Source organism: Colossoma macropomum, unplaced genomic scaffold, assembly GCF_904425465.1.
Source record: "Colossoma macropomum unplaced genomic scaffold, Colossoma_macropomum, whole genome shotgun sequence".
In the NCBI taxonomy this organism is placed as follows: Eukaryota; Metazoa; Chordata; class Actinopteri; order Characiformes; family Serrasalmidae; genus Colossoma; species Colossoma macropomum.
The window spans coordinates 17,903,568-17,916,756 of record NW_023494785.1 but is presented as its reverse complement, the minus strand read 5'-3'; the positions used below and the strand labels follow the sequence as shown (position 1 = coordinate 17,916,756).

Here is a 13,189-nt window from a genome sequence, read left to right as displayed (position 1 = left end):
AACGAGATCTTTCAGCACTCTGGGAAAAATATATATGCAAACATTCAACAACGTATAGGATCTTTAGGGTGTACCATTTCTTGAAAGAATAAGGATGTCAGTGTTACTGAAATACGAAAGGAAAGACAAAAGTGATTTTAAATCTGCAGAACTAGTTACTAGTTTATCTGAATATGTTAGAATAAAACTATTTTAAATGGCATATTTAAAAAGTGTTTTAATCATTCAGTTAAGTTAATTTGTATAGCGCTTTTTACAGCTGCCGCAGGGCATTCTGACTTCAGGCCCCCAGTGAGCAAGCTGAGGGCGACTATGGTAAAAAAAACAAAACAAAACAAAAAAACCCTAAAAGCAAAAGGAAGACACCTTGAGAGAAACCATGATTAAAGAGGGGAACCCATCCTCCACAATCAACACCACAAAACAACAACACAACAAGAGCAAGACGAGTTGGGCAATGATTAATGAATATATGGAATTATGAATAATGAAAAAGAAAAAAGCAGTAAGAGTAATTAAAGGGCTGAGGTGTTCAGATTAACCAATGCCTATCAGAGCATATCAAAAAAGAATTCAATCTATGATCGTTCATGCTGTAAACACATGTAATTTGAACAGGTAAGGAGCTCAAAACAGCATGAGACAGGCATAAAATGTGTATGAATGTGTAGTTCATAGGTAAAGACTACTAAGGAGTCAGGTGACACCAGTCCAAACCGTCCATAGAAGTGTCTCCTTAGAAATCCTGTTGGATCTAGCAGGAGCCAGAACTACTCTGAAAATGAAAAGGAACAGAGAAACTGAAAAGATATAAAATGTACAGAAAACTATAAGCACATCCTCTGAGTAGAAAATGATAGCATTGCAATATCAGCAGATTATGAATACAAAACATACCAGATTATGTCATGGAAGTTAACGAAGAGCTTGTGTAAAAAGGTAAGCTAGATTTAAAAATGGAGAGTGTGTCTAAATCCTGAAGCATTTTAAGATTCTGTGCTAATATTTTACTGGTTGTTTTTATCCTGTGGATGGATAAAGTAACAGCTCTGGTCTAACAGCTTGTTTACTGATTGTGAAGGAAAACTGACAGCCTCTTTGTTCCAGATGATGTAGAAAACACACTCTAATGGGGCTACGGAGAGCACTTGAGCTCAACGCCTCAACTTCACAGCTCCGACAGCAGAAAGTGTAACAAGCCATCACCTCACTCACATTGCCTTTGTGTGTGTATGTGTGTGTGTGTGTGTGTCTGTGTTCTCCTAATTTTCGGACAAAATTGTCATGACTATGTAGGAAAAGCAAAGAAAAACAAGGCTCACTTACAATATCAGGACCAACAAAATGGTAAATTGGTAAAATTTGTGAAGTGCTTTTTAACCAAAGGTGCATGGATCTTTTGTTTTTAATCCAAAAGGCAAAACATTTCTTTTCAGTTACTGAACATCAGACGAGAGGTTCTGAGGTACAAACAAAAGACAGCCAGACTAATACAACTGAAATACGAGATGAGACTAGAAACACTTGGAAAAAGCGGGGAAACACACTCCACACAGAAAATACTAATAAGTAGGCAGGACTAAGGAGGAGACTGGAGACAATGGAGTTAGGACAGGAAAACTGACACTGAGGTTAAGGTTATGTTTAGCTTAGGATTAGAAAATTCTTATTAAATAGTGCACATGTACAACCCCATTTCCAAAAAATGCAATGATGTGCAAATCATTTAAACCCTATGTTTCATTGAAAATTGCACAAAGACAACTATTCAAATGTTGAAACAGAGAAATATTATTGTTTTTTGAAAAATATATGGCCATTTTGAATTTGATGCCAAGAACATGTTCCAAAAAAGTTGGGACTGGGTCAGAAAAAGGCTGGTAAAGTTGTGTAATGCTAAAAAAACACCTGGTGGTTAATTGGGAACAGGTTAGTAATATGACCAAAAAGAACATCCCAAAGAGGCTGAGTCTTTCAGAAGTAAAGATGGGGAGGGATTCACTACTTTGTGAAAGACTACACGAGCAAATAGTGCAACAATTCAAGAATAATGTTTCTTAACATAAAATAGCAAAGAACTTTAGCTTTTCATCATCTACAGTACATAATAACATTAAAGGATTCAGAGAATCTGGAGAAATCTCTGTATGCAATGGACGAGGCCAAAAACCAGTATTTGGTGGCCATGATCTTTGGGCCCTCAGGCGGCACTGCATTAAAAACAAAACAGACAGGATTGCACAAATGCAAGTTAAAACTCTAAAATGCAAAGTAGAAACCCTATATAAACAGGATGCAGGAATGCTGCCACCTTCTCTGGGCCTGAGCTCATTTAAAATGGACTGAGGCGAAGTGGAAAAGTGTCCTGTAGTCTGACGAGTCAACATTTGAATTTCTTTTTTTCTGGAAATCATGGAAACTGTGTCCTCTAGGCTAAAGACCATAAGGCTTGTTATCAGCACACAGTTCAAAAGCCAGTATTCATGATGGTATAGGGGTGCGTTAGTGCACATGGCATGGGCAATGCGCACATCTGGGAAGGCACCATTAATGCTGAACAATATATGCATGTTTTGGCAATGTATGCTGCCATTCAGATGTCTTTTTCAGGGAAGGCCCTGCTTATTTCAGCAAGACAAAAAACATATTCTGCCCATTGTACAATAGCATTACTACATATTTAAAGAGTCCAGGCGCAAAACTGGCCCATGCAGTCCAGACCTGTCACCACTAAAAACGTTTGGTGCATTATAAAATGAAAAATACAACAAAGGAGACCCCGAACTGTTGAGCAGCTGAACTCCTATGTTAAGCAAAAATGAGAAAACATTTCACTTTCAAAACTACATTAGTTGGTCTCCTTAGTTCCCAAATTCTTACAGAGTGTTGTTAAAGGAAGAGGCGATGAAAAGCAGTGGTAAACATGCCCCCATCCCAACTTTTTTGGAACGTATTGTTGACATCAAATTCAAAATGGGCATGTATTTTTCAAAAAACAATAAAATTTCTCAGTTTCAAAATTTGATTTGTTGTCTTTGTACTATTTTCAATGAAATACAGGGTTTAAATTATTTGCACATCATTGCATTTTGTTTTTATTTACATTTTACACAGCATCCCAACTTTTTTGGAAATCGGTTTGTATAACACATATCATCACTGTCCTAACAAAAGCATGTGCTTCTAAAACACTAACTTCACAGGAGAAGGCAAAAACCTACTTAACTTTTGATGTAAGTCAATGTAAAGTTTTTGAGTGTTTTTATTGGTCTATTCATCATGAAATGTTTACACAATACGAAGAGCAGCTGCCGTGAACAAATGATATAGAAAAATACACATAAAAATGTGAATACATGTTTTTGATGTAACAGAGACAATGTGGGACCTGTGTATGACCCCACATTATGACACTGTATAAAAACCTTTGTGTGTGTGGTGTTTGTGTTTTACCTCTCAAGAAAATATTTACATTTTTTTACTTTAATATGACTTTTATTAGAAATACCAAAAAGTGCAGGCAGAGCAATATTTAAGTGCAGGAACACTTCAATGAGTGAAAATATCACAATTTGTGCAAATATTATTAAAGCTTCAAAATATACCATTCATTCTCCAGTTTATACAATGCACATGCACAAGCTGTGATGTCACAAAAAACAACACATTTGCATATATGCATGGCCTGCACTGCTTTTTGAATGATGCAAATACAGGGCAGCCTATTAGAAACAAGATAAAGTGTATATTTACACTAATATCTACATTCTAAATGTAGATATTAAAGAGGATAGAAAATAGTCATATAAAAATGTATTATGACAGTTTTTGGAACATAAATCCACACAAATGTTATAAGTGAGAAGAGAAATTTAGGACATAGGCCCTTTAAAGAATTTTAAAGTTCTTTATCACTGACAGAATAATAAGCCTATAAGAGACTAAAGTGTTGAAGGGAGTGGAGCTGGTGCTGCTGATGTCATGTCCTGGCAGTGAGTGAGTGAGAGAGGTGCGAGTTGGCCTTGTAGGTCGGGGCTGCTGCTGTCTTCAGCTGTCACACCGCCATGTGTACTGTGCATTTCCGCTGAGACGACAGACCCCAGAACAGACTGGGTGGGAGATTGCCCACCACTCACTCTTCCTGCCCCCCTTTCACTCATTCTGTCTCTCACTTCCCTCTTTTTGTCTTTCTCTTATCCTCAGTTTCATAATTCTCTGAGATTGTCTCTAATGCTATGGTGCCCTGCCTCAATATCTATTTCACTCTTACTGGCCAGTGGTTTACATTAAGGTTCCCTTAACCTTTTATTGCATGCTGTTGCCATGTGGCAACAATTTCTTTATTTTAATATTTTGCCTCACTACAATATAAAAGTCCACTTTGTCTATTCCTGTTCTGTGCCTGGACCCTGAATGTGGCTGTGTCCAGTGGCAGTGTATTATGTTATTACTGATGTTTGCAGTCTGGATTCCATTGCTGAATGCTGTTGCCATAATCTGCCCACAATTTTTATTATCATTTTTTATATATTAAACATTATACAATTAATAAATATTCCATTAATTATGTGATTTATTATAAGAAAAATCATGAACACATTGTTTATGTATTTTAATTACTTATGCAATAAAGTGTTAACTAACAATTTATTGCAGTAATTAACATTAACAAACTATGAGTTCATGTTTATATTTATTATATTTAGTAAATAGAAGAGTAAATTAGTATTTGCAAGTATAAAATAATGTATAATGGTAGAATTCGTATGTTATTAATTGGTAGAAATGTGAAATTTCACTTTTGCCACTAACTCATGTTCAAAGAATGGTAATTGTGTATTTACTACAAGAACAACACAGAGGCCTGGTTATAGGCATTATACAGTCAACAGGAAGCTTAAGTGAACAGGAAGGTGATGTGATGGTAGGGAATGGTTATAGGGATGGGACAAAACATCTGTTTGAACAGGTTTTTTTCATAGCAGTTGCTGTGCCAGATAGAAGAAGAGTGAAGTGTGGCTTAAGTAAATGTTCAGGATTGTGTGCTATGATGTGGGCTATGTGGAAAAGGGCCATGGTGTAAAGATGGAACAGATTGGATGTAGGAAGACCTATGAGCTTAGAGGTTATGTGTGCTGTCTTAAGAAGTTTTGTTTGGCTTGCTGTCAGCATTCTATAGAAGCAGATGGAACCATAGAATGCCCACAAATACTTTTGTCACGACCCAGCTGTAACATTATGTAATGATTCTAAACTCCAACAGAAATCAATTAGTCTGAAAGGGGTTTTTGAAAGTAAGAACACATTTGTGGCTGGAGCATGGACAAATCAATTTTGTGCATTTTGAGGTTTTGACAGTCTTTCTTAACACATTAGATTTCAGTTGATATGCTGATTTAAGATACATTTTTGTCAAATGTTATCCCCAAGTACCTAAGCTGTCTATACATGACAGTTAGTGGCCTTTTTTGTAGCACCAACTGTATATTAATATTTAAGTGCCTAAAAGCATCTGAGTATTTGGTCAGTTGAGCACATTTAGCTTCATGTGCATGACCTCAGCCACATTCCTCTGCAAGGCTGTGGGCTTTCATGGGGATCACGGCTTACTGGAGCTATTTTGGTCAGCTCATGTCGGTGTCCTTGAAGGCGTCATAACAGTGCAGCACTGGGTAAATGTCTGAGCCATAAAAGATTTAAATACACACGCTTAGAAAGCAGCAAACCTGCCAATCAAATCACTGAACTGAGACAAATCCTCAGTCACTTCCTCACCAGCTCCAAGAAATGCCTTGGTAGAACTGGTAATAGAAAGTTCTATTGATGCCTGTGGAGCCTGTTGAATTGGAAAGTTAGAAAGACTGATTGATTGTTATATGTGGTGATTCCTGTGCCATGCTCGCTGTGACAGCCTGTGAGTGGGCAGTAGAGCTGAATATTCCTCGATGAGCTCAGAGCCAGGGCCTGGCTCTGCTGGCAGATTTTTGCCTGCGTTTCCGTTCATTAGAGACCCAGCGGGGAATGTGGCAGGTTGGTGAGGGTGGCATGCGAGGCACAGCCTGCAGGAATGTCCTACACTGGCACGCTCAGACTGCAAGCTGTCCCTGCTCTAATTGCCGGGAGTGTGCGTGCGTGCGCATGTGCGTCCGCCTCTTTGTGCATGCTGTCCCTCTGAGCTCATTCTGCTGGCTGCTTATGACATACCATTCAAAACTCCTCTTTACATGTAACTCTATCACTCAACCAATAAACTTTAGCAGGTGTGACAGTGACGAACATGGTTTCTTCAAGCAGGATGTGTTCCTGGATCAACAACCTGACCTAAGAGGCACAGTTTGATGACTCTGATAACAGCAGTGCTTGGTTCAGGAATGTTGTTCCAGGTAAATGCCCTGTTTGACATTCGCCTTGTAACATTACTAAAACAGATTATATTCACTGATATTCAGATATGCAAATCAATCCAAACCCCAATACAGTCACTACAAATCAGCATTCAGTCTCATCTCCATCTGTTTTTGAAGAGAACTCACCATGTGTGAGCCTTTATAGAGCACTGCAGAGAACTGGGTAGAATAGGAGTTCTCTCAGTCTATAGCTGGTGGAGCCCATGTGCTGCGTGGGCCTATCTTTAGCCAGCTAGGACCGGAGAACTCGGCGCGGGTTCAGCCCGTTGCCATGGAGACTTTTGTACCTGCCTAAGGCTGCCGACAGTGGTATGAATGATGGGAGGAGAGTGCAGAAAAGGCACGTGTTCAGCTACAGTAACAGGAAACGGCTGCACATCTAAAGCACTGGATGTACCGTTTAAATAACAGCATTTCAGATATCAGATAGTTGACTGTATGCCATCAATAAATGAATATTAAACTCTCGCCAGATTAAGCAGATTGTGCAGGAAGTGCAACGTGAATGCAACACACATTTTCATGATTACTGTGCAGTTTGGTTAGTCAGCTCCCTTAGAGCAATAAGAGGTCTCTAGCAGAGGATAAGGCAATAATAATTTAACGAACATTGGGAATTGGACTGGTTTATTACAGTTGCAATATGTCCTTGGAGAATAGTGTATTTTTATTAATGCTGCTCAGGGCTACAGTACACTCTTGATTAGGAGGATAAACACAGCACAGCACACAGGTCCCTCTGTATGGGCTCATTATGAACATGCAGGCTATAGTAAAGTGGCTGCATGCCAAGCCCCATTGCTTTGAAGGTAATTTTGGGAAAGGGTGATTTGCTAATTGTGTGCCAGTGCTGATGCCTGCGCATGTTGATAGGGGGACAGACAGCTGATCAAAGTGTGTGTGTGTGTGTGTGTGTGTGTGTGTGTGTGTGTGTGTGTGTGTGTGTCGAGGGGGGGGTTCAGTGTGTCTGTTGTTTGGCACTAGTCGGCTTACACATGGTTGGGCAGCCCAGCTCTGACAGGCTCAGGAGGAGCTTGGAGAGAGATAGAGAGAGAGAGAGAGAGATAGATAGATAGAGAGAGAGAGAGAGAGAGAGAGAGAGAGAGAGTGAGAGAGAGAGAGAAGATCAACGAGCAGAAGAGAAAGTGGTTGTGTATGTGTCAAAGGGAGAGAGAGAGAGGAGAGAAAGAGAGGTAGAGATAGAGGGAAACAAGAGAGAGATAGAAAGAGAGAGAGAGAGAATCAGTGAGTGTGGGGGGCAGTCTGCCAGAGAGTGGTAACCCTTAGCTCAACCCTCAGCCTACAGTACCTGCGCATCTACACACACATTCATACACACGCGTGCGCACACACACTCATCCATGATGGACTGTAGTCAGAACAGAGCAAAGTGACTTCCCTCCAGCTTGTGCTCAACTAACCAAAGATCTGCTAGCAGCCACACACTACTGGTGAGTTTATGCTTCTTTTTCCTTTACCTTAGATGGAATTGATCTTTGTTTTAGTGTATATCTGTAATTTCATTTGATTATCTAACTGTGTACTATATACTGCTAACATCTTTCCCCTTTACAAAGAATGAATTTGCCTTTGTTGCATAATACATTTTAGCACTTCTGAACACTTCCAACTACTGATCAAATTTAACTGCAGACTCTATTCTGTCTGATGAGAGGAAAAGCACAGCAACTACATGGCATTGTTTTTCTAAAAAGAGCATGGTGTCTTTGATTCAGTAATCTTATAATTCCTCTAAGCTTGATGCTTTTTCTGCGCTGCCCAACTGTCCCAGTGGGGCGCCTCTAATGCCTTTATCAAGAGATTTAAAATGGGTCTGACTTTTGGTCAGAAAACACTGTCGCCTCTGATAGCCTCAAGAGGCTTAGTGACGGCAGCAGTGTGGTCAGGGAGATCCCCCCTACTCAGCTTATCCTTCTACTTCTACTTTCTGCTGAACGCACAGTGGGAAGTACCAGGAATCTCTCAGTTGAGAGAAAGAGAGAGAGAGAGAGAGAGAGAGAGAGAGAGAGAGAGAGAGAGAAAGAGAGAGAGGTAGAGACTGTAGGTGGTACACCCACACATCATTGGTGTCATAATAGTTAGCATACTAACTACCTGAGTGCTACACCACTTCAAATCATAGGCACATTCAACCCAGCAGTTTCCCCCTGGGATTTGTCTGTTAAACCATTAGCAAAAAGATTAAGGACTACAGATTAGTGGGTGTCTCTCTCTCGCTCTCCCTCTCTCTCTCTCTCTCTGCACTCAAACTCCTTCACATCCCTCACTGTGTTCGAGGTGTTGGCTGACCTGGACTGTCAGTTAGAAAAAGGAAAGATGGGTGAACGAGTAATCAGCTAACTTTGCCAGGGCAGCAGATTGAATGATTTTATCATACAGGACTCTGCATCTGTCACACCAGGCAAACCGTTTGAAGTGTGGATTGATGGTTGTTTGCTGTGATTACAGCAGGATTAGGATTTATTCTCACAGTGCTTTGCAAATGTTTAGTTATGTGTTCAGTTTCAGTCTCTGTACATGAGAGGAAACTCACAAGAACACAGAGAGAGAGAAAAAGAGAGAAAGATAATGAACTCTATGGAAAGGCTGGTAACTTAATAATAAACCAAGCATTCTGCATTGTTCTCTAATTACCTAATAATAAGGCATAGAATGTGCACATCTAAATTAAGGGCTTAAATTGTTCAGGTCATCTACTGACCATTGTCAGACTATTCTAAAACCAGCCCCGAGCTCACAAACCAAGAGCATGTTTTTGCAATTTTGTAAGTTTTCAGCAGGCATAGTAGCTTATGGTGTTGCTGTTGTTCGAAAGCCTTTGTGACCCGCCAGTGACAGTAATTCCTGCCTTGAGTTTTAAAGGCAGTGTCACCTGCTGACAGGTCGCAGGAGCACACAGGACATTGACTGTGTCTCATTGCTCAGAAAGGCTATTTTCAGCTGCCAGCAGATCCACTCTCAGACCATCCTGAGCCCCAGCATGTCAGCAAGTGTGGACATGGCAGACCAATGCGGCCTTTTGTAGACTACCTCATGGTGATGGTCTTAATTCCATACCACTCTGTATCAGGTCCTAATATGGGATACTGGAATGCAGTAATGAGAAAGAGACTTGGGAGGAAGGCTTGTGTGTGTGTAATGAACTGCTATTTCTGTGTTCTGTGCTTCCACTGTGAGAAGACAGCTCAATACTGTGAGTCTGAAAGGATGTGTAGTTGTCAAGAAACCCTTACTGAGAAAAGGAAGTCACAAAAAACAAAGCTGATGGTGTTCAGAACAATGGACTGACCACCCCAGAGTTCAGACTTCAACATTATTGAATGTGTTTGGAAATATTTGGATCATGAGAAGCAGAAAATGCAACCAACTTCTAAAACTGAACTTTGAAGGTATGGAAAAATATCCCTGCTGATTCCTTTGAAAAACTGAAAGCAAGTCCCTGAAAAGAATAGAAGCTGGATAAAGGCAAAGGATAGATACACTTGTGCAATGGGTAGCGCTGTCACTTCACAGTAGGAAGGGTCTGGGTTCGATTCCCTGGCTGGGCAACCAGGGTCCTCACTATGTGGAGTTTGCATGTTCTCATTGTGTCTGTGTGGGTTTCCTCCCACAGTCCAAAGACATGTAGTCAGGCCAATTGGAGATGCTAGATTGCCCTAGTTGTGAATGTATATGTCTGGCCTGTGATGGACTGGTGACCTTTCCAGGGTGTTTCCTGCCTTCTGCCCAATAAATGCTGGGTAGGCTCCAACGACCCATGAGGATAAGTGGCTTAGATAGTGTGTGTGTTTCTATATATGCTGTGTTTTTTTTTCCTGACAGTGAAAAATGAAGAACTTGTACTTAATGACCATTTTGAGTGAACATTAAAAGAACTAAAGGATAGTCTATGACTTTAGCACAGTACTGTATATTAAATAGTGCTTGGCCACCAGAATTGCTGCTCATGTGTATGTTATCCATGTGTGGTCAAGGCAGTATTTTTAGAGGCACCATTGAACAGTAAACTGAAAAGTCCTGCCAGGCTTGGCAGATTAAGTGTATGACTGACTTTACTGTATCCTAGTCACCAAATTACCCTGCACTGTTACATGTTACACCGTGGGTGTGTCTGCGCTAATTCACCTTATATAAGAGTAAAATCTACAGTTTTGAAACTAGACCTATGTTTAATGATGTCTTTTGCTGGGTCTCCTATTTAATTGGGAGGTTTAGATGCTTGGAAAGAACACAGACCACTACTAATCACAGAAAGCATGCTATATACTCTGTAGCCTCTATATGCATAAATACAGTGAGTATCTACACAAAGCTTGATTTATTTTCATATCAAGATTTTCGAGATGGTGTGGAGTTCTGTGATTCATGCACATAAGCTTTAAAGAATGGTGTTGGCTAAAACCTGCTGATCTGAGTTCTTGCTGTGAGATTCTCTCTGTATACCTGCAGAAGCTTCATCCACAAATGGATAGCAGTTATCAGTGTTTGCATATCAAAGGAATATTCTACTAGGCATGGGTTCCTGTGGCTGAGACCTGCTGATACTGTTTCATGTTGGGGGATACTTCAAACATGTTGTTACTTTTAGTTGGAGGAAATTTCAGTTTAAGCCATAACATTGGACATGATAAGATTAAAGTTTTTATCATGTTGTGATGCTGAGGTTTCCTTTTAGGAAACTAGTCATACCGTTATTTTCATGGTTCATGCTTGTGTGGTGTGTTAAAATGTTTCACTTTACTTGGTCAAAAATGTAATGATAATGATAATGTAATTTCAGTAGACAGTGGGATGTCTTACTTTTTCAGGTTGATCGTAAGTAATAAATGATTACATTATTGAACAATTTCCAGGTTGATAATTTTTCTAAATGATTGATACAATTTTTTCAAGAGCAGTTACTAAAGGTCTCCTACAATGCTTTTGGTGTGAAAAGAAATCAATCCAGTCTGGAACACTGGGGGCATCACCGGGACAGTGCCCTTAAAAAGGAACAGTGTGTTCATACACAATAGATTCTGTGCCTGGCTGTAAATGAGCAGTAGGAGTAGTAGGCATGTCTGTCTCATTGATGTCAGATAAGTCTTGCGTCTTGATGATTAAGGTAAATGACTCGTGATAAAATGTAAAAAAAAAAAAATCTGATTGATGATTCATCCAGACTTGGCGTGCCATAAGCTAGCTGTTTAGCTGATGGTTAACTGATGGTGAAACCTGAGCACACCCACAAGGAAGCTGTTTGTTATCTGTGCATTGGACCATGTTCTGGATACCCAAAATACATGGTAGTGTGGAGTCAGACTTGCTACTGCGTGTGCGTGCTGGTGTGTTTGTGCGTGTGAATGTTGAATTCTGCATCTTTATTACAGTCTAACCCATTCATTTCCTATGACCAGTATAAACTTCTTTAACTTCAATTAAACTAATTTATTTGTTGTATTCAGAGGCCTAGTCTGTACAAAGCCATTAAGTCTTATATGAGTCAGATGAAAGAAACTATATTTATGATCTATGACATAGATTGGAGATTGGTCAAGTTTGACTGGACCAAAACTGGAGGGCTAACATCTGTACTTTTTGGAGATGTAGGGATGGCCACTTAAGTTGAAACATTAAGTCAGTATCTACACAGTAAAGGTTATTTGTATACAGACTTGTGCTAAGCTGATGTCTAACTCAATTTTCTGGGTGGTAACACAGGGCTAGTGTCTTATTGATCTATTAACATATCTTTACTGTCACCTCATTATCTCAAAGTCTTACTTTTTAACTTAAAATCAATTAAATAATTCAAATTTAACAATCTGCAAAGTTTCTTGGCTAAAAAAGCTGATGTGAGTCACTTCAGAATTACCTAAGACCCTTGCACAAGGGGGTTTAATTTAACTGCACAGTGTTGTGTTGGATATAGAATTTTGTGAAGAGACACACTTTTCAATTGCTTAAACAACATGTTTTATTGTAAAATATTCAGCCATAATTACTACCTATATGTAGTTTTTTGCCCCACTGAAAGTGAAAATCTGGTGTTCATCACATTTGGAATGAAACTTGAACACGAATACCTGAAAACATACTGAATAAGCAGCTGTAAGTCTTTTCAGAAGTCTGAGGTCTGAATACAGATATATGCAATGTTGGTATTATCTCCCCACTTCCCATGTTTAACACTAAATATGGCACAATATGCAAAATATTGACTAAATTTCACAATGCAGCACCATCAGACAGAAGTATTACATCATCTATTTGAAAAAAACTCTTAAATATAACTTGGCCCCAGTGAAGTAAAAATGTATTACATATGAACAATGTGAACATCTTATGAACATAAATTCCCTGTGAAATAAGGCATTATAATTATCAGTAAAAATATTCTTACATAATCAGACACTGTATTACATTATTAGGTAAGTTATTATATTACTGGGTTTTGTAACTTGGTTTTTGACCAAGTTAAGTGTAAAATATTCTCACATTTCTGAGCATTGATACATATTTGGGAATTTATTACAATACTGAATTCTACATAGTATTATAAACATCAACTGAATTTTTTTTTTCTTTTGGTTTATATGTAGTCTGATCTTGCCGGAGCACAAATCTTAGGAAATCTTTCAAATCACTTAATTGATCAAATTAATATTTTAGTTGTGTGACACATTTGATTGTGGGTAAAGGTGTGAAAATTATGAGATTACTGTCAGATGTTCATCTAAAGTACACTGTAAACAATAGTTTCCCAGTTCAACCAAAAAACA

General features: G+C 39.1%; 1 protein-coding gene across 1 annotated transcript in view; it reads left to right on the top strand.

Moving 5' to 3' along the window:
* Positions 1-7,359: 7,359 nt before the first annotated feature.
* palmdb (palmdelphin b) overlaps positions 7,360-13,189 on the top strand; it is a 36,049-nt gene continuing 30,219 nt past the window's right edge. Inside the window, exon 1 of the mRNA XM_036585569.1 lies at positions 7,360-7,858. The gene's annotated coding sequence lies outside the window, so the exon portion shown is untranslated. The remainder of the gene's footprint in view (positions 7,859-13,189) is intronic.